This window comes from Arachis ipaensis, chromosome B09 (genome assembly GCF_000816755.2).
Source record: "Arachis ipaensis cultivar K30076 chromosome B09, Araip1.1, whole genome shotgun sequence".
NCBI classification, from domain to species: Eukaryota; Viridiplantae; Streptophyta; class Magnoliopsida; order Fabales; family Fabaceae; genus Arachis; species Arachis ipaensis.
The window spans coordinates 30,571,780-30,591,600 of NC_029793.2; the positions used below are offsets into that span (position 1 = coordinate 30,571,780).

A 19,821-nucleotide genomic window follows, 5' to 3' on the forward strand; every position below is an offset into this window, starting at 1 on the left:
ATACACCAACAAACAATCCTCCCAATCAAAAATTTGTTTGTCACTAGTACAAACCCCTAAATTTATAAACCGAAGTATTGGAACCTCGGGTCGTTCTCCCTAGGAATTGCAATAAAGTGTCTTGTTATTGGTTATAAGGTATGTTTTGGGGTTTTTGAGATGATGGACAAGAAATATAAATGGCAAAGGAAATAAACTAACAAAAAGGTCTTGGCAAGGTTAGGTGGTCAAGGATCTCTATCCTAATCACTAACCACAACATGAGAATTGGCAAGGACCAACCCCACTAAGTTAACCCCTAACTAATAGTAAAGGAAAGTCAAGTGAGCTATGTCAATCCAAGTCCATAAGTCCTAGTTCTACACCTAATCAATTGGTGAGATCTAGCGTTAATGGCTCCCAATCGTCAATCACTTGGACATTAGTAACTCAAGAGTTCCTAAGTTACCTTCCCAAGCCAAGAGCACAAGAAATTCTACACTAAAATCCAACCAAGCATTTCATCAAACACTTGGAAGGCATAAAAGAAAAGCATAGTAAAATTGCAAGGAATATAAATCTACACTACTCAATTGCAAGGAACTAAACAACAATAAAGCAAATCAATAATAAAAGAACATGAATCATAAATTGCATTAAAGGAAAGTAGAAGAAGAAAGAGTGCATCAACAACAAAGTAAGCAATTACAAGAATGAATTACAAAATTAGAGAGAGAAAGAGTAGAGGAACAAGAAATTGTAAAGGAAAAGTAAATCAAAGCATGAATTAAACCTAGATCTAAGATGAAAATTAACATAACCTAATTCTAGAGAGAAGAGGGAGCTTCTCTCTCTAGAAATCTAACTAAAGGCTCATATTGACTAAACTAATTGCTCCTCCCTTTACCCAAGCTTGAATTCTGCATGAAATAGCCTTAGAAATGAGTTGGATTGGGCCCAAAGTGCTTCAGAAATCGCTGGGGGCGATTTCACATTAGTGGGCCACGTGCTCAATCGGCAAGCACGCGTATATGGCCCGTGCGCGCCCCTTAACGCGAAGCAACATATGATGAATTTTATATCATTTCGAAGCCCCGGATGTTAGCTTTCCAACGCAACTAGAACCGCCTCATTTGGACCTTTGTAGCTCAAGTTATGGTCAATTGAGTGCGAAGAGGTCAGGCTTGACAGCTTTACGGTTCCTTCATTTCTTCATGAGTTCTCCCACTTTGCATGCTTTTCTCCTCACTTCTTCCATCCAATACTTGCCCTATGAACCTGAAATCACTCAAAAAATATATCAAGGCATCGAATGGAATTAAAGTGAATTAAAATTACTAATTTTAGAGCCTAAAAAGCATGTTTTCACATTTAAGCACAATTCAATGGAGAATTACAAAACCATGCTATTTTATTGAATAAATATGAGAAAAGGTGATAAAATCTCCCAAATTAAGCACAAGATAAACCACAAAATTGGGGTTTATCACTTCTCTAATTTCCTTTTTGCAACAACACACCAAAGGAAGAGATTTTGTGAGACCAGATATGACACAATTGCTACTTCCTACCTTAATTTGGGTAGTCTTAATGAGAAAAAGAATCTAATAATTAGAATGTTTATCTCGGATGAGTGGAAGGCAAGCAAGTGTTCAAAGACAAGAGATGGAAAAAATATTAAAAATATTGTTTTGGATAAAACATTTTGGAAAAACATTATCCATTGCTTTAGAGGTGCTTATCCTCCTTTTAATGTGCTCTGTATAGTGGATTCAGAGGAAAAACCAGCTATGGGATACATGTATTCTGAAATTAATTATGCTAAAGAAAAGATTAAAGATACTTTTCAAAGTGTTGAAGTAAGGTAATAAAACTAGTAATAAGTAAATATTTTTCTTTCAGTATTACCATTTAATTATTTACTAATTAGGTAGTTGTCTAATTCATTATTTCGATGTTCTTTTTAGTTATAAGCCTTTGTGGGATATTATTGATGCAAGATGGGATAAGCAACTCTTTAAGCCTTTGCATGCTGTAGGCTATTATTTGAATCTACAAATTCATTATAGTCCTAATTTTAAGGTTGAGTATGATGTTAAGAAATGACTTTTTTATAATTTGGATATACTTGTGGGAGATCCTACACTCATTACAATTATTGATAGTCAACTTGAAGATTCCAAAGGTAAGGATAAATTTTTTAGTAGAGATGTAGCCAAGAATGTAGGATTACAAGTGTTCATAACACGCAGCGGAAGTAATAAAGTAATCCTATTGATCTATTTTGTGCTTAAAACTTTATTGAAATAAGATGGGTTAGATGCCAATACCTGAGTACCCTAGTGAATGAAAACTTTCTCCTTCGATAGTATGAAGGTACTATGTGTATCCACACCGAGACTGATCCTTGTCGTTAACTCCTTGACCAATGAATTTAACTGAGAAAATTCTTGCAACTCCTTGCAACAGCAATTCTTCACTAAGAATTGGAATATTTGTGTATGTGGAGGTAAAAGAAAAAAACTTATGTTGTCTTTCTTTTATCATATACACATACATAGTATGAGATTGGTGACTAATTTGTGAATCAAATTACAACTTAATTTGAAACAGAATCAGTTGGGATCTTATCCATGTTTAAAACTCATCATAGAATAAATAATTAATTATTTAATATTCTCAATTATTATATTATTATATTCATGGTGCTAGTAAAGAATATAATAATATTCTATTTGGATTAATATAATTATTTATTTGATCCAATCAAAATAATAATTAAATGATTATTTACCAAGGATTAGAACACTCGTTAGTGTATGACCTAATAGGTTCAATACTAAGCAGGTAATAAATTAGTCATACTAAATTTACTAATCAAGGTTGGCGTCTAGCAACGCTCCTTGACGACCCGATAGTATGAAGTAATAATATTTTTACTAAGAACCCAAGATGAACAAAAAATACAACTCCTTCCATCTTTCCAGCTCTTGGCTAACTTTTAGAGTACAGTTTGATTGTCAAACTCTAACTTGTTACCATTATTATAATGAATTATGAATGGCTTAAGAAACTCATTTCTTAATTCATTCAAACCCCTTAGCCAAGGCATTGTTTATTTCATTCATTGTAATCGTAGAGCTCAAACTTATTACCATAGTTGATGGATTCCATTTTGACTAATCATTAATTCTACAAGTATTTAAATCATACCCAATGTCCATTCAACTAACATTGTAGGGTGTTAGGTGTCCGGAATCAAAGTATAACAAATACATTGTCAATTATTATGATAGTTGCAGATCAAAGGAAAATTCTAATATTATGTTCATCATAAGAATATCTTATTGACAAATATACGGTAACTATAACCATTAGGAATTCTTAGAGTGAGTCAGTTCAACGGTTATATCTCTATATATACCATTTATATATATAATTTAATAAATGAGATCTATTAATCTTCATCCAATGAAGACTATATTAATAATAATAATAATAATAATAATACACACTTATCTCCAACAATCTCTCACTTGCACTAGAGCCAATGACAGATTTGATCTAGGGCATACATGTATTTCCAACAAAATCTCCCACTTGCTTTAGAGCCAATCAGTCATATATTTCAATCCCAAATCCCACATGTGCTTATCAAACTCTTTTGATCCAAGCGCCTTAGTGAATGGGTCTGCTGCATTATCCTTCCCAGCAACCTTTTGAATTTCAACGTCTCCAGATTCAATGATCTCTCTTATCAAATGATACCTTCTCAAGATATGCTTAGATTTTTTATGTGATCTTGGCTCTTTTGCTTGTGCAATGGCTCCATTATTATCGCACAGTAATGGAAGTGGTTCTTTAATTGAAGGCACCACACCAAGCTCGTTTTTGAACTTCTTCATCCACACAGCTTCTTTAGCAGCCTCACTTGCTGCTATGTACTCAGCTTCAGTCATTGAATCAGCTACAGTAGCTTGTATGGAACTTTTCCAACTCACTGCACCACCATTTAAGGTGAAAACATAACCTGAAGTAGATTTGCTATCATCTTTGTCTGAGGCAAAACTTGCGTCAGTGAACCCTTTTGGTATAAGTTCAGAATCTCCATAAAGGAGGAATTGGTCTTTGGTTCTTCTTAAATATTTAAGAATGGATTTAACCACCTTCCAATGTTCCTCACCGGGATTTGCTTGATATCGACTGGCTACTCCTAGCGCATATGCGACATCAGGACGTGTATATGTCATGGTATACATGATAGCTCCCACAGCACTAGCATATGGTATTCTACTCATGCGTACTCTCTCTTCAGAAGTTTTAGGACAATCCTTTCTGCTGAGAGTAATTCCAGTGCCTATTGGTAAATATCCTTTTTTGGAATTTTCCATGTTATACCTTTTCAATATGGTATCAATGTACATAGACTGTGAGAGTCCGAGCAACCCTTTAGATCTATCTCTATAGATCTTTATTCCTAGAATATAGGCTGCTTCTCCCAAATCTTTCATGGAGAATTGTTGATATAGCCAAGTTTCGGTATTTTGCAATGCTGGTACATCATTTCCTATTAGTAATATGTCATCAACATAAAGTACTAAGAAAATGACTGTACTCCCACAAAACTTTTTGTATATGCAAGAATCCTCTTCACACCGGATAAAATCGAACTTTTTGATTGTCTTATTAAAGCAAATGTTCCAACTTCTAGAAGCTTGCTTTAGCCCATGAATGGCACGTTGCAATTTACAAATTTTACTATGATCAGGTTGAAGTGTGAAACCTTCAGATTGTGTCATGTACACTTTCTCTTTGAGTTCTCCATTAAGAAAAGCTATTTTCACATCCATTTGTCATATTTCATAATCATAGTATGCTGCTATAGCAAGTATAATCCGAATAAATTTGAGCGTTGCCACAGGAGAAAATGTTTCTTCATAATCTATTCCCTCCTTTTGACGGTATCCCTTGGCAACTAGACGGGCTTTATAGGCCTCTTCCTTACCATCTGCTCTAATCTTTTTCTTGTAAACCCATTTGCAACCAATAGGTTTTATGTCTTTTGAGGGTTCAACCAAAGTCCAAACATTGTTGAACCTCATAGACTCTATTTTGGATTCCATGGCACTCTGCCATTTTAGACTTTCGAAACTTTGCATTGCCTCTTCATAAGTCTTAGGATCATTATCATCATAATTGATCCCATTGTCCACATCATCTTGCACCATTAGGTTTAGCCTTAGTGGTGGACGATGTTCTCTTGTGGACCGTGGAAGAGGTAGTTCTTGTACCAAATTTGGAGGTTGTTGAACCGATTCCAAAGGTAGTTCAAGGATTGGTTCATTAATCTCTCTTTGAACTACTATCGGTTTGTTATCCTCAAATCTTGAAGATGATAAATTTGGTGTTAGTTTGAGTACATCCAAAATTGGTTGCTCAACTTGAATTTCATATTCTTGAGCTTGTACTATTTCATTGGTTTCTTAAACTTCATCAAGTTCTATTTCTTCACCTTGTCTTCCTTTAGAAAGAAATTCCTTTTCTAAAAAGGTTCCATCTCTTGCCACAAACACTTTGTGGTCAGAAGGGTGATAGAAATAATAACCCATTGGTTCTTTAGGGTAACCAATGAATCTACATTTATCAGACCTAGCATCAAGTTTATTACTTTGCAATTTCTTAACATATGCTGGACATTCCCAAACTCTAATGTGTTTGAGATTTGGTTTTCGTCCTTTCCATATCTCATATGGTGTTGAAGAAATTACTTTAGTGGGTACTTTATTTAGCAAATATGCTGCTGTTTCTAAAGCATAACCCCATAAATTCAATGAAAGATCAGTAAAATCCATCATGGATTGAACCATATCTAATAAAGTTCGATTCCTCCTCTCTGAAACACCATTGTGTTGTGGAGTACCAGGAGGTGTCCATTGAGAAAGAATCTCATTTTTCTTTAAGTACTCAAGAAAATTATCATTTAGATATTCTCCTCCTCTATCAGATCTAAGCACCTTAATGCTTTTATCTGTTTGATTTTCAACTTCACTACAAAAAATTTTGAACATTTCAAATAACTCAGATATGTGTTTCATAAGATACACAAAGCCATATCTAGACATATCATCAGTGAAAGTGATAAAATAGAAATATCCTCCTTTGGCTTGAATTTTCATTGGTCCACAAACATCTGTATGTATTAGTCCCAATAATTCTATAGCCCTTTTTCTATGTCCCATAAATGGAGTTTTGGTCGTTTTTTCTTTGAGACAGGATTCACAAGTTACATATGATTCATAATCATATTTGTTAAGGTAACCTTCTTTATGTAACTTAGAAATCCTTTTTTCTCTTATATGGCCAAGCCTACGGTGCCAAAGATATGATTCATTTACTTGATTATTTATCTCTATTTTGAGAGTAGAAACATGCATGACATAATTACCATTTAAATCGAGAAGAATATAAATGCCATATTGGAGATAGCCATTTACGTATAAATCATCACCATAATAAGTAGAACAAATGCCATTTTTAATATTAAAATAAAAACCACGTTTATCCAACATAGAAACAAAAATAACATTTGCAACAAAATTAGGAACATAATGACAATTCTCCAATACTAATGTCTTGCCCGTAGGCATTGCTAAAGAAATAGATCTTATAGCTACAACAGCAACATTTGCTCTGTTCCCGACTTGAAGGTAAGTTTCTCCTTTCTTCAGCCATCTACTTACTCGTAGTCCCTGCAACGAATTAAAAATATTATGAGCACTTCCGGTATCTAATACCCATATAGAAGAATTAATAGTAGTTAAAGAAATCATGAAAACTGTTTTCAAGTATGTTTTACCTTCCTCTTTGGTTTTCAAAGAAGCAAGGTACTCCTTACAGTTTCTTTTCCAATGACCTTTACCTTTACAATAAAAGCATTCAACATCATTTTTTGTCAGCCTTTTCATGTTTGCCCTTGGGTTTGGTCACACCACCCTTAGGTGCCATGGGTTCTCTTGTAAAATTATTCTTTCCATTTCCTTTTGCTTTCCACTTTTCTTTCTTCTTAGAAGAGCTGCCAACTACCATAGCAACTCCTTTCTTTTTCTCAGATGCAATTTGATTCTCATAATCAATTAGCATGTTGAGCATTTCATGAAGATTACAGCTTACTTTAATCATATTAAAGCTAACAATGAATTGTGAAAAAGTTTTTGGAAGAGATTGCAAGATCAAATCTTGTGAAAGTTCTTTGCCTAATTTGCATTCCAACTTCTCAAGTTATTCAATAAGATCAATCATCTTAAGAACATGGGGTCCAACAGGAGAGTCCACATCAAGTGTGGATCTAAACAAAGTTTTGGACAATTGATATCGGGCCGTCTTACTTTGTACACCATACATCTTCTTAAGATGTTCAATAATAGTTGGTGGATCCATATCCTGATGTTGCCTCTGAAGATCAGAACCCATGGATGCCAGAATGATGCATTTGGCGTTAAGACAATTTTTCAAGAACTTCTCATAAGCCTTGGTTGCCTCATTCTCAATACTTCCATCCTCTTTAGGAACTGGGGCCGTAACAGCAGGCTTATCGATTATATCAATTAGCCTTTCATGCATGAGAACAATTCTCAAATTGTGATACCAATTATCATAATTGGCTCCAACCAATTTGTTATTTTCAAGTATGCCACGCAGTGATAGAGTAGACATATTATTCATGAATCTAAAAGGAAAAAACAAATATAAGTATGTATTCACACATACAAATAACACTTTCTACAACAATTATTATTATAGAAAATTAAGAAATCTTTATTTCTTAAATTAAGTGTTAAAAAATATTTAAAATCATGAATGAGTATCTTGGTTATCAAGTCATTACTCATACATTTTTTTAAATAGATGATTAAATGTATCACATACAATTTTAATCCTAAATAATTACCTGGTTGTCAGGTTATTATTTAATTGAATTATATTTTATACCCCTAAGTTATCAGGTAGCTCCTCGTAAACAAAGTATAAAATTTATTTACTTTTTTTTTCCTTTCAGTTTTATTTCATAAATAAATAAAAACAATAATAACAGTATATTCCTTAACATACATATAATTTTATCCCATATAAATTTATAATTTTGATAATACCATCCCATGCCATTATTAGGAATCACATTCACTATAATAACAAAACCTAAATTAATCCTACTAATTCTGTAAATTTTTGGCAATAAAATTTTAAACACAAAAGGGTCATGGATTACAAGTGTTCATAATACGCAGCGGAAGTAATAAAGTGATCCTATTGATCTATTTTGTGCTTAAAACTTTATTGAAATAAGATGGGTTAGATGCCAATACCTAAGTACCCTAGTGAATGAAAACTTTCTCCTTCGATAGTACGAAGGTACTATATGTATCCACATCCTTGTCGTCAACTCCTTTACCAATGGATTTAACTGAGAAATTTCTTGCAACTCCTTGCACCAACAATTCTTCACTAAGAATTGGAATATTTGTGTATGTGGAGGTAAAAGAAAAAAACTTGTGTTGTCTTTCTTTTATCATATACACATATATAGTATGAGATTGGTGACTGATTTGTAAATCAAATTACAACTTAATTTGAAATAGAATCAGTTGGGATCTTATCCACGTTTAAAACTCGTCATAAAATAAATAATTAATTATTTAATATTCTTAATTATTATATTATTATATTCATTGTGCTAGCAAAGAATATAATAATATTCTATTTGGATTAATATAATTATTTATTTGATCCAATCAAAATAATAATTAAATGATTATTTACCAAGGATTAGAACACTCATTATTGTGTGACCCCATAGGTTCAATACTAAGCGGGTAGTAAATTAGTCATACTAAATTTACTAATCAAGGTTGGCGTCTAGCAACGCTCCTTGACGACCCGATAGTATGAAGTAATAATATTTTTACTAAGAACCCAAGATGAAAAAAAATACAACTCCTTCTATCTTTCTAGCTCTTGGCTAACTTTTAGAGTACGGTTTGATTGTCAAACTCTAACTTGTTATCATTATTATAATGAATTATGAATGACTTAAGAAACTCATTTCTTAATTCATTCAAACCCCTTGGCCAAGGCATTGTTTATTTCATTCATTATAATCGTAGAGCTCAAACTCATTACCATAGTTGATGGATTCCATTTTGACTAATCATTAATTCTACAAGTATTTAAATCATACCCAATGTCCATTCAACTAATACCGTAGGGTGTTAGGTGTCCGGAATCAAAGTATAACAAATACATTGTCAATTACTAAGATAGTCGCAGGTCAAAGGAAAATTCTAATATTATGTTCATCATAAGAATGTCCTATTGACAAATATACGGTAATTATAACCATTAGAAATTCTTAGAGTGAGTTAGTTCAATGATTATATCTTTATATATACCATTTATATATATAAGTTAATAAATGAGATCTATTAATCTTTCCGAATCACTAATGTCCCATTTTTAGATTATTAAATTCTATTATTTTCTAATTAGCATATGTATTTATTTTAAATAAATGTTAATAAATTTTGATATTATTAGATTCACATGAAAAGGAGAAATCGCTTGAAGATAAGCACAATGAATGATGTTGTTTATGTGATGACCAATTTAAGATTGGCAAGGAAGAAGTCATAAAAAAATACTACTGACTATAGTTTTGAAGACTTGGATTCAGATGAAGAATGGATTGTGGAAGATGAAAATATGATGAAAATTTTGAAGGAGTTTGACACAAAAAATTATGTAAATTTAGCCCCTCAAGTAAACAGTTAAAAGGCATAGTTTTCTTCCTAAACAGTTAAAAGGGTCCTCTTCCTCACTTCGCATTATACTATCCACTAAACTACGACATCCCTTCCTTTCTTCCTCCTATTCGTCTTTTACCTTGAAATCCTTTCCCCTCTCTTTTCCTATTCTTTTTCCTAAATATTATATAATTTAATTATGCAATTTAAATCAATTTTAATTATTTTTAAACTAAAATTAATGAATTAAAATTATCCATTTGAAACATTTAGTAAATAAGAGAAGATCAAAGATAAAAGGTTATTAAATTAAAAGAAGCGTGAGATTGATGAGAAGTTATTAAATTAAGAGAAGATCATAGATAGATGGAAAGTGGACACAATTTAACCAGTTATCTCAGCCACTTTTTTTTTCTATAATTTAAACAATTATCTCTCCCACTTTTTTCTGTAATTTAAATAGTTATCTCTTCCATATTTTCTGTTTTATTTACCCGTTCATTCAACGTCCCGCTTATTTTAATTTAATAACTTTTCATCCTTCATCTTCTCTTATTTGTTAGTTGTGGACACAATTACTGTCTTTTTTTCATCATGAAACCTGAAAACGTAATTTTATTAAAATTTAAATCAATCTAATTCATCTATTTTTTAAATGGGTTGATTTTTAAGAAAATAATGTATTCATCTAAAAAATGTATGATTTTAAATCACTAGCTTTTTTATTAAAAAAAATTAAAATTGATATTATTATATAAAAGTAAATTATATTAGGGAAGCTGTTTATAAAAGTTTTTAATTTTTAAAAATTGAATTAATTTAAAACATAAAAATTAAATTAATATTATTTTAATCATAATTTTTTTATGATAATATATATATATATATATAATCATAATTATATATATATCGTTTATACTGTAAACGAAATAATTATGGATATATATCTCAACGAGATATGTGTAATTTTTTAAATTTTAAATATCTCATTTGCAAACGAGATAAAGTTAAATAAAATTATATCTTATCTCATTTACCGTGTAAAACGATACCTAAAATTATAAATAATGTTCAAAATACTTATTTTAATAAATAAAATAATTAAAATTTTTATTTAAAAAATATCCCCTTATAAAAGGGGTAGAAATAAATTTGATATAATTTTTATATAAAATAATTTTTATTATATATAATTTATAAAAATATATATTTATAATTACGAGATACCTAAACACAACATATCTTTGATTAAAGTATTCTACCATCTTAGTTAACCATTATATTTATTATTATACCTATTGAATTTATAAATAGATCGATTAATAGATAGTTTCTATTAATCCACTAGTTAATACAAGACAAGACAAAATTCCTTCTCATTCTACACGTCCTTTTTCTGAAAAATGGTTCTTTTTGCTTTCGGGAAATTTCATTTTGTTTCTTTTTCCTAAAAAGGAAATTCTAACCAATCGGGAAGTATGGATTATGGAATCTATAATTCTATATGAGAACAACTAGGGACCAAAATCATTTCAGTCAAAAATCAGTCAAAATGTGTTTGGGTTCTATAAAATATCGGGTTTTAGTTTGTGCTCCGTGATCTCAAGAGCGATTTTAAAACATATTATTTAAAAAGTAATTTTAATTAAACGATTTTATTTACTTTTTGGCTGGTCACGTCTTTGTTTCATATACTTTTCCACTCTATATTGTGTGCCACTCCAAACAAAAGTACAAAATTACTACAAACTACAAAGTACTACAAAGCATGTTCATGCTGAGCCAAAGTATCTTCATTTCATTCCTCCAATTAACCGCTTTTCCATTTTTGCTGGGACTGAAAAAGAAATAGGGATCATCTTCATGATAATGGGAACCCTCACCACCATAGACCCACTCTTCCACCTTTGCCGCGGACAAAATAATCTTCCAATTCAACAACGATCTTCCAATCACCACCACGAATTCAAACCCTTCTTCACTTGCTTTTCCACCAATAACAACAATGCATTTTCTTCCACCAACACCTTTTTCCACCCCCATAGGTTTCTTTCTCATGTGGTTGCTGCTTCTGAAATCGGCACGCCTACCGTGCAATCCTCCCCTCATCAATGCTCTGATGATCTGCTTTTCACCAAGATTTTCCCAATCAAGAGAACGCAAATGGTTCTCAACTTAACCTTCTAATATATGAAACAATGTTGTTTGAACACGAAAATATTTTTGATATGCATATGTGTTTTTGTTAATGTCTATGCGTGAGTATGTGCATGGTTTTCTAAGAAATTGTTGGGGAATATACTCGGAAGAGAAAAAAAGATTGATAATGGTATCCGTCAACTTATGTTACAAAATTTCCCCCTTACTTGTAACTTAACATGCTTTATGTGGAATGTATCTCAGCATATTTTGGCGTTTGCCATTACGGGATTGCTGTCTTGATTGTAATGAAATCTTGCAGATGGAGGGAATGATTTTCGTGAGATTAGATCAGAGTAAGGAATTGAGGAATTGGGAGCTTACAGTGGGTTGCAATCTACCTGGAAAATGGACTCTTCATTGGGGAGTTTCCTATGTTGATGACATTGGGAGGTACTTAGTACTTATTATTGTTGATTTCTCTTTATATTTACTATTTACATTTTGAGTATTTGTTTTGTTTCGGAGTGAGGAAAATAAATAAATAAATAACTAAATAGAATTCTCTTTTTCAAATCATTTCACACTGCTTATATTTTTTAAAATCATGAAAAAAGAAAATATGAAGACAAAACACAAAACAAATAAGCTCTAAGAACTCTCTTTCCTTTAAGTTTGAAAACCATGTTGTTGTATGTTAATTGATAATGTTAGTGACCCTATAATGTTCTTGATTCTTGCAGGGAGTGGGATAAACCTCCTTGTGATATGATACCGCCTGGATCTGTTACTATAAAGGTAGACAATGGCTTCATGGCCTGCCATGATCACTTATGCTGCGTGCTCATTATTCGCATGGCAAAAGTTTGAGTTGGAAAGTAAAAATTTCAGGACTATGCAATAGAGACACCCCTGAAAAAGTCATCAATATCTGCTGATGAAGGAGATACATTTTATGAAGTCAAGATTGATCTTAAGCCCGACAGCAAAATTTCCACAATTAATTTTGTTCTCAAGGTTTAGGTTTAACAATTACAAGTTGTATCTGTTTTGTTGTTAGTAGTAGATAACTTGATGGATCTTGGAATCCTTTTGACTGAACATTGTTTTTCTTCCTTTCGCTGCTTCCGTTTGCTACTTTGGTTTTCCGAATTTGGTTGATTTAGGATGACGAAAATGGAGCTTGGCATCAATATAAGGGAAGAGATTTCAAAGTTCCTTTGGCCAAATACCTTAAGACACCTAAAAGGCGCTTTAGTTTATGGCCAGGTTTCTGAAATCATTGCATGTTGTGATTTTATTTACTTTGCTAATAAAGTGTATATTACCTTCTCATTTTAGTGCTCTGAGGGTATCAAATTAATCATTATCCTGTGATGCAGCTCCTGATTTGTAGTTTCATTACTTGTAGGAGGTTTGACAAAGATATCTAACATTCTCCTGAAGTCAATAACAACAGTTCACAATGATCAAGATAAAAGCAGTGAGCTAATTAATCCAAAACAGGAAAATGGTCAACTAGAAGGTTTCTGTATAGAAGTGCCTATCACAAAGGAGATTGATTTCAATAACTCTGTTACTGTCTCTGTTAAAAAGTGTCATCAGTCTGAGACATTAAAAAATGTCCTATATTTAGAAACTGACCTACCTGGAGATATTGTACTTCACTGGGGACTTTGCAGGGGCAATTCAAGAAGGTGGGAAGTTCCACCTGGTCCTCATCCACCAGGAACAGTACCGTATAAAGACAGCTTTGAGATCTCAACTGCAGGTACAGTGCTGACAAACTGTGAATTTTTCTTTCAATGTTTTAGAACATAGCCTTAAGCTATCAAAATAATTTGAATTCTGTTCTTCCGCTGGCGTGGTCCTCACCATCCATGCATTCTATGAAGATATAGGCATGCTTAATACTTCCAATAGACTTTAAACTTGATTTTTGCACCATGTGATTTTCTGTTGCAAGAGGTTGATTTTGTTTAAATTATATGCAGACTACTGACCGGATGCATTGTACTCTCTCTTTCATTTTACTACAGTTTCTTTTTTAGACACTGATGTAAGTTTATATACCTTAATGGATACATGCATACTATTGAAGCAACATTGCATTCAAGAACTTTGTACTTGCTCTTGTTATTTTCCCTTATTATTTTTCTTTTTAAAAACTTAAAAGTTGAGTTATATTTTGTTGATGGGGATATAGACATTATTGTTGTAGTTAAATGTTTTTCTTTCTTTTTCTCATTATACATCTATTTGGCCATCCTATTTTGTAGGCAGGAGACAGTACAAAAGGATCTTCTCTACAAATCACTTTAGGCGAAGGGTTTTCAGGATTTGCTTTTGTTCTTAAGCAAAATGAAACTTGGTTCAAATGCATGGGAAATGACTTTTACGTCTCTCTCTTGGATTCTAATAGCATCCATAAAGAGGACCAACCAGAAGGTGTGGAGAGGGAAGTGACCAAGGGGACAAGTCAAGAAGCTTCTTTCCTTTCATTTACTGATGGAATATTCGGCGAAATAAGGAATTTGGTGACAGACATTTCCGCTAATAAGAACAGAAAGATAAAATCGAAAGAGCCACAAGAAAGCATTCTTCAAGAAATTGAAAGACTTGCTGCTGAAGCCTATAATATGTTCAAAAGCTCGGTTTCAACTTTCTCAGATGTAACTTCTACACTAGAGCCTGAGGCCACTGTTGTGGAGCCTGAGGCCGCTGTTGTGGAACCTGAACCTGCTGTTGGATCAAGAATATCGACTCTAGTTCCAAAAGTATGTTCTGCAGAAGGCACGGGATATGAAATATTATGCCAAGGGTTTAACTGGGAATCTCATAAATCTGGAAGATGGTATGTGGAGCTTAAGGATAAGGCTTCAGAGCTAGCATCACTTGGTTTTACTGTAGTTTGGTTACCGCCGTGCACTGAGTCTGTTTCACCTGAAGGATACATGCCAAGGGATTTATATAACTTAAATTCAAGGTACTACGTCAAAAGTAGTATAACCATTTAGTTGCTGGCATTAATCTTATTTTAGAACTTATAATAGAAGGACTAGTGTTATCCAAATTGCACTCCAAATATGACCATCATTCACTAAATTGAGTAGCAGATACTGTGGTTTTTCATCTGTATATTTATATAATACATGAGGAAACAATTGAGTAGAATGGAATGGAGATCCATGCCTGCTGTTTTGATATTCAAAATGGAATGGAGTAAAGTGACCACTCCGTTATTTAGAAATTAGTGTAGAAAGGAATGGAATGCATAGTTTTGTCATAAGAGAAGGGAAAAAAAAATGAGGAATTCTACGCTTCTCCCCATTTTGGGCGAAGAAAAATAAAATAATATGACGAAATGTTATAAAATTCATTTCATGCTTTTCCATTCCATAGTTTCCACTATTATGTATTCAAAAGTTGAAACTTTTAATTTTTTTCCTTCTCAGTCCATTCGATTTTCATCTCTTTCCACCAATCCAAACATAGTCTTAATCTTGAACTCAAAGGATAGATAACCAGCAAAACACATTCAAGAAAAGGAACTGGTGCATGAGTTGTAACAACCTTTCTTTTTTAATAAATATCAGATACGGAAACATTGATGAACTGAAGGATTTGGTGAAAAAATTTCATGAACTTGGAATAAAAACTTTAGGAGATGCTGTTTTAAATCACCGTTGTGCTCATTATCAGAATCCTAACGGTGTTTGGAACTTATTTGGAGGGCGTCTCAACTGGGATGAACGTGCAATTGTTGCTGATGATCCTCATTTTCAGGTTTGTTAGTGAAAGTTCTGGATGTGTGTTTTGTAATTTATTCTCTCTAACTTCGTATTAATTAGTAATAATCCTAAATCAGAATCAGATAAAGGGTTCTCTACTTTCTCTATAACACTCCTAGTGAATGTTCGGGTTGTATGATATTGTTATATTGCTGGGTGAACTTTGATACATAATTGATGTCATTCCTTGCCATACAGGGTAGGGGAAACAAGAGTAGTGGAGAGAATTTTGATGCTGCACCAAATATTGATCATTCACAGGAATTTGTGAGAAAGGATATTATAGAATGGTTATGCTGGTTGAGGTTGATATCTCATACCCCTTCTTTTTTCCTTTCTTAGTATTAACAGAAGTGCTGTCAGGGAAAATTTTGATACAGTTGCACAATCAAATTTTTTGGTAGAGCATAGATTCTAGTCAAATTATGAGTCGTGTTTCCCTATTATGTTACCTTAGAAAGGTGGCAAGGCGTATGTAGGGCTAGAATCTGATGGAATTGCTTGGTAATATGTTAAAAATGAGCTATGTCTTGACTATGGACCAATAGCTATCTGTTGGCCTGGTACACACTTGATTAGGGCATGCTATTTACTCTCTGCTTTCCCAAAATGTCAGGGATAGATTTGAAATTTAGAAGTATTCATAATGAATTCTGTGTGCTTCTTTATGGTGTAATAGTCAACTGACCAATAGTCCGCCCATTTCTTCTTTTCCTTTGTTCTCTCTATTTTTGGGAAGAGAAGCACAGTGGAGTCTTTATACTAAGTAGTATTTCTAAATCGATGAATATATGTTGCTGAATTGCTGCTGATCCCAAATGGACAACCTATTAAGCCCGATTTGTAACTATCCCAGTACATGTAGGACCGGGACTTTAAGGCATAGAGATGGAGAAACCTTGTCTCCACTGTTCCCATATTCTGGGTGGACCGAAAATATAGAGAAAAACTATCTTGAGACATAAATAGGTTTATTATTTTTTGTTTTGGGATAGTATCAAAATTCGAAACACAGCCTTACAAATAGGTATCTCCAATCTTTCTTTTGAGGAAGCTAAACTGAACAGCATTACAGATTTAGATGCTCGGAAGGACTCTCTTTCTCATAAAAATCAGATATCTGAGATCATTTGCACTTTGTCGATTAGTGGCCCTAACTAGTCCTACTCCTGTGTCCTGTAAAGTTTCATTAAAATTATGTTTTTCTATTATGATTGTTATTTTGGTTTGGATAGAGCATACAGTTTCTTATATTTTGTGACTTTCAGAAAAGAAGTTGGATATGATGGATGGAGGCTTGACTTTGCCAGAGGATTTTGGGGTGGCTATGTAAAGGACTACATTCAGGCAAGTGACCCTTATTTTGCTGTAGGAGAGTTTTGGGATTCCCTGAGTTACACAGATGGTGAATTGGATCATAATCAAGATGCTCATAGGCAGAGGATAGTTGATTGGATCAATGCTACCAATGGCACTGCTGGTGCATTTGATGTTACAACCAAAGGGATTCTTCACTCTGTAAACACTTACTCAGGCATTTCTTATTTTAACAGCGTCTGTTCAATTTTTTATTTTTATTTTTTGTATTTTCCATTCCATTTACCCCTTTTGCACGTTTTAAGAGCTGACATATTTCAATGGTTTACTTACCTCAAGTTTCACCTATTTTTTGAAAGGGTGAAAAAATGTGCTTTTGACATTGTTCTAGCATATGCATGCTGTTAACATTTGTTTTGTCTGACAAAACCTTGAGAATTGGCGCCTCTTATTTTTTCCTGGAGAATAGAATAGACGATCAACCGTAATGTCTAACAAGCTGGTCCCTTTGCTATATCATCAAAAGGATTTTAGGACATAGATGGATCTATTTCTAGGTAGTTCAAATTGGCCTCTATCAAAAACACAATCAAGACAAATTCCAGCAAAAAGCTGACAAGGGCTTAACTTGTCCTACCTTGTATTTTATATGTATTTTTAAGTTTTGATTTGATGGACCAATTAGTGAGAGGTTAAGCTCAATTGAATCATTTGATAAGTCTTGCACACAATGAAAGTTATGCTCCAAGGGTGTGCTCAACTCCTTAGTTTTGTACTTTACTTTCTCGTGCACTTTAATCCTTAATCGTATTTTTGAAATTTGTCTCCATTTAGGCATTTGAAACATGTGAATACTGGCGATTGTCTGATAGCGGTGGAAATCCACCAGGAGTTATGGGGTGGTGGCCATCTCATGCTGTTACCTTTATTGAAAATCATGACACTGGTTCCACCCAGGTTTGAATTTACACCTTGGCAAAATTCAAAACTTACTGTTAGTCATTTTGCTTGGAATTTCTTAAGACTTTTGGTGTAAATCTGCATTATTGCATGCAAATATTTAGTTGAATAGTAGTCTAATCAATCAAACCTTGTAATATTTTGAGTTTAGTTTTGATGAGCAAACGTTATTTTGAATAATCATTCAAGTAATAGGTGTAAAAGGTGATTACTTTTGCAAATATGGTAATAGTTGAATGGATATTTGTGTAAAAGTTTCTTTTACGGGTTTAATTTGTGTGGACTTCAATGTATTAAAGTTTTACCTAGACCACCAAATTATATACTACCACATCATCACAGTAACCATCTTCCACACACTCACTGTTTGACTGCTCTTCCATGATGGATTTCATTGATTATACCTTGATATTCTTAGCGCATTTTACATAAAATCTATATAACTATCCATGAGTTCATCATAAAAAATCTCTAGAAAATATTAGTAGATAAGATTGAAGCTTTTGTTAATTGTTTAGCTATTTGTAAGTGAATTTCGGATAACTCTTTTGGAACTGTTAATACAATGAAGCCAAATTTCGAATAATAGGCATTTTAGTATTGAGATATCATACTGAAGTTATGATGCTTGCAGGAACCCTTATCATTTTGCTATGGTTTGGTAATGATAAAAGTATTAACTCTCTTTTATCAACATCAAGTAAAATATTTTTAATATGTTCTCCTGAAGGGTCATTGGAGATTTCCAAGTGGAAAAGAAATGGAGGGATATGCTTACATTCTTACTCACCCTGGAACTCCATCAGTGTTCTTGGACCACATTTTCTCTCACAATAAAACAGAAGTAGGAACACTTATATCTATCAGGACTAGGAACAAGATCCACTGCAGGAGTGTGGTAAGTATAAGAATATATCCGTGCTTGAATACTGGTAATGTATAGGAAACTTTCCAATATTTTTTGGGAATGTGTGTGGTGTTATGCATTTTTGGTATGCATCCTTTTTTCGTTAATAGTTGTTTTTATAATCTTTCTGGTTGTTTCTCTCTATAGTGCTTGGAAGATATAGTATAGAGTTTAATTAAAATCCTCTATGAATTGACAGTAACATCCAATCAAGTGTTGTTATATACACACAATTAGTTAACTTTACCCCAATTGTCTATAAACTATTTTTTGTTTATGTAACAATACCTAGATGAATGCCTATGTAATATTGAACATTGATAGTGCTTAGAAATTAAACTCTCTTGTGTATGTGCATGCACGTAGAAATAAATATCATATGCATGCTTACAAGTTCATGACTCTCTTAATTAAACAGTGAGGGTATTATTTAGTTGTTAATTAATATGATGTTATGCACAAATACTGGATTTGATATTGTTGGAAAACTGACCTTAATCTTTGCATATGCTTTAAGGTTCAGATTGTTAAGGCAGAATGGGATGTTTATGCATCTATCATTGATGAAAAAATTGCCATGAAGATTGGACCTGGCCACTTTGAACCCCCTGCTGGCTCCCAAAACTGGTCCTTAGCTATTGCGGGAAGAGACTATAAGATTTGGGAGGCAAAAAATAACTTATTTCATCATTACTCATTAGTATATAGAAAGGTATATAGTATGTTTATGAACAAGAAAGTAAGCTTATGTACTCGAGGATAATATGCTGTAAAATTCGGATATGGCAGGCTCCAATATTAGAGTGAGTTTTGTCACGCTATTAGTCACATAGCCATCTAAGCAACACAACCAAGAAGGTTGCGTAAAAAGGTCGATTACCTCCAAAGGCAAGATTGGCAAGCTTATTTGGAACTTGCTGAATGTGAATGT

At 33.0% G+C, this 19,821-nt stretch overlaps 1 pseudogene; it reads left to right on the forward strand.

Moving 5' to 3' along the window:
* Nucleotides 11,492-19,731, forward strand: LOC107615350 (annotated as a pseudogene).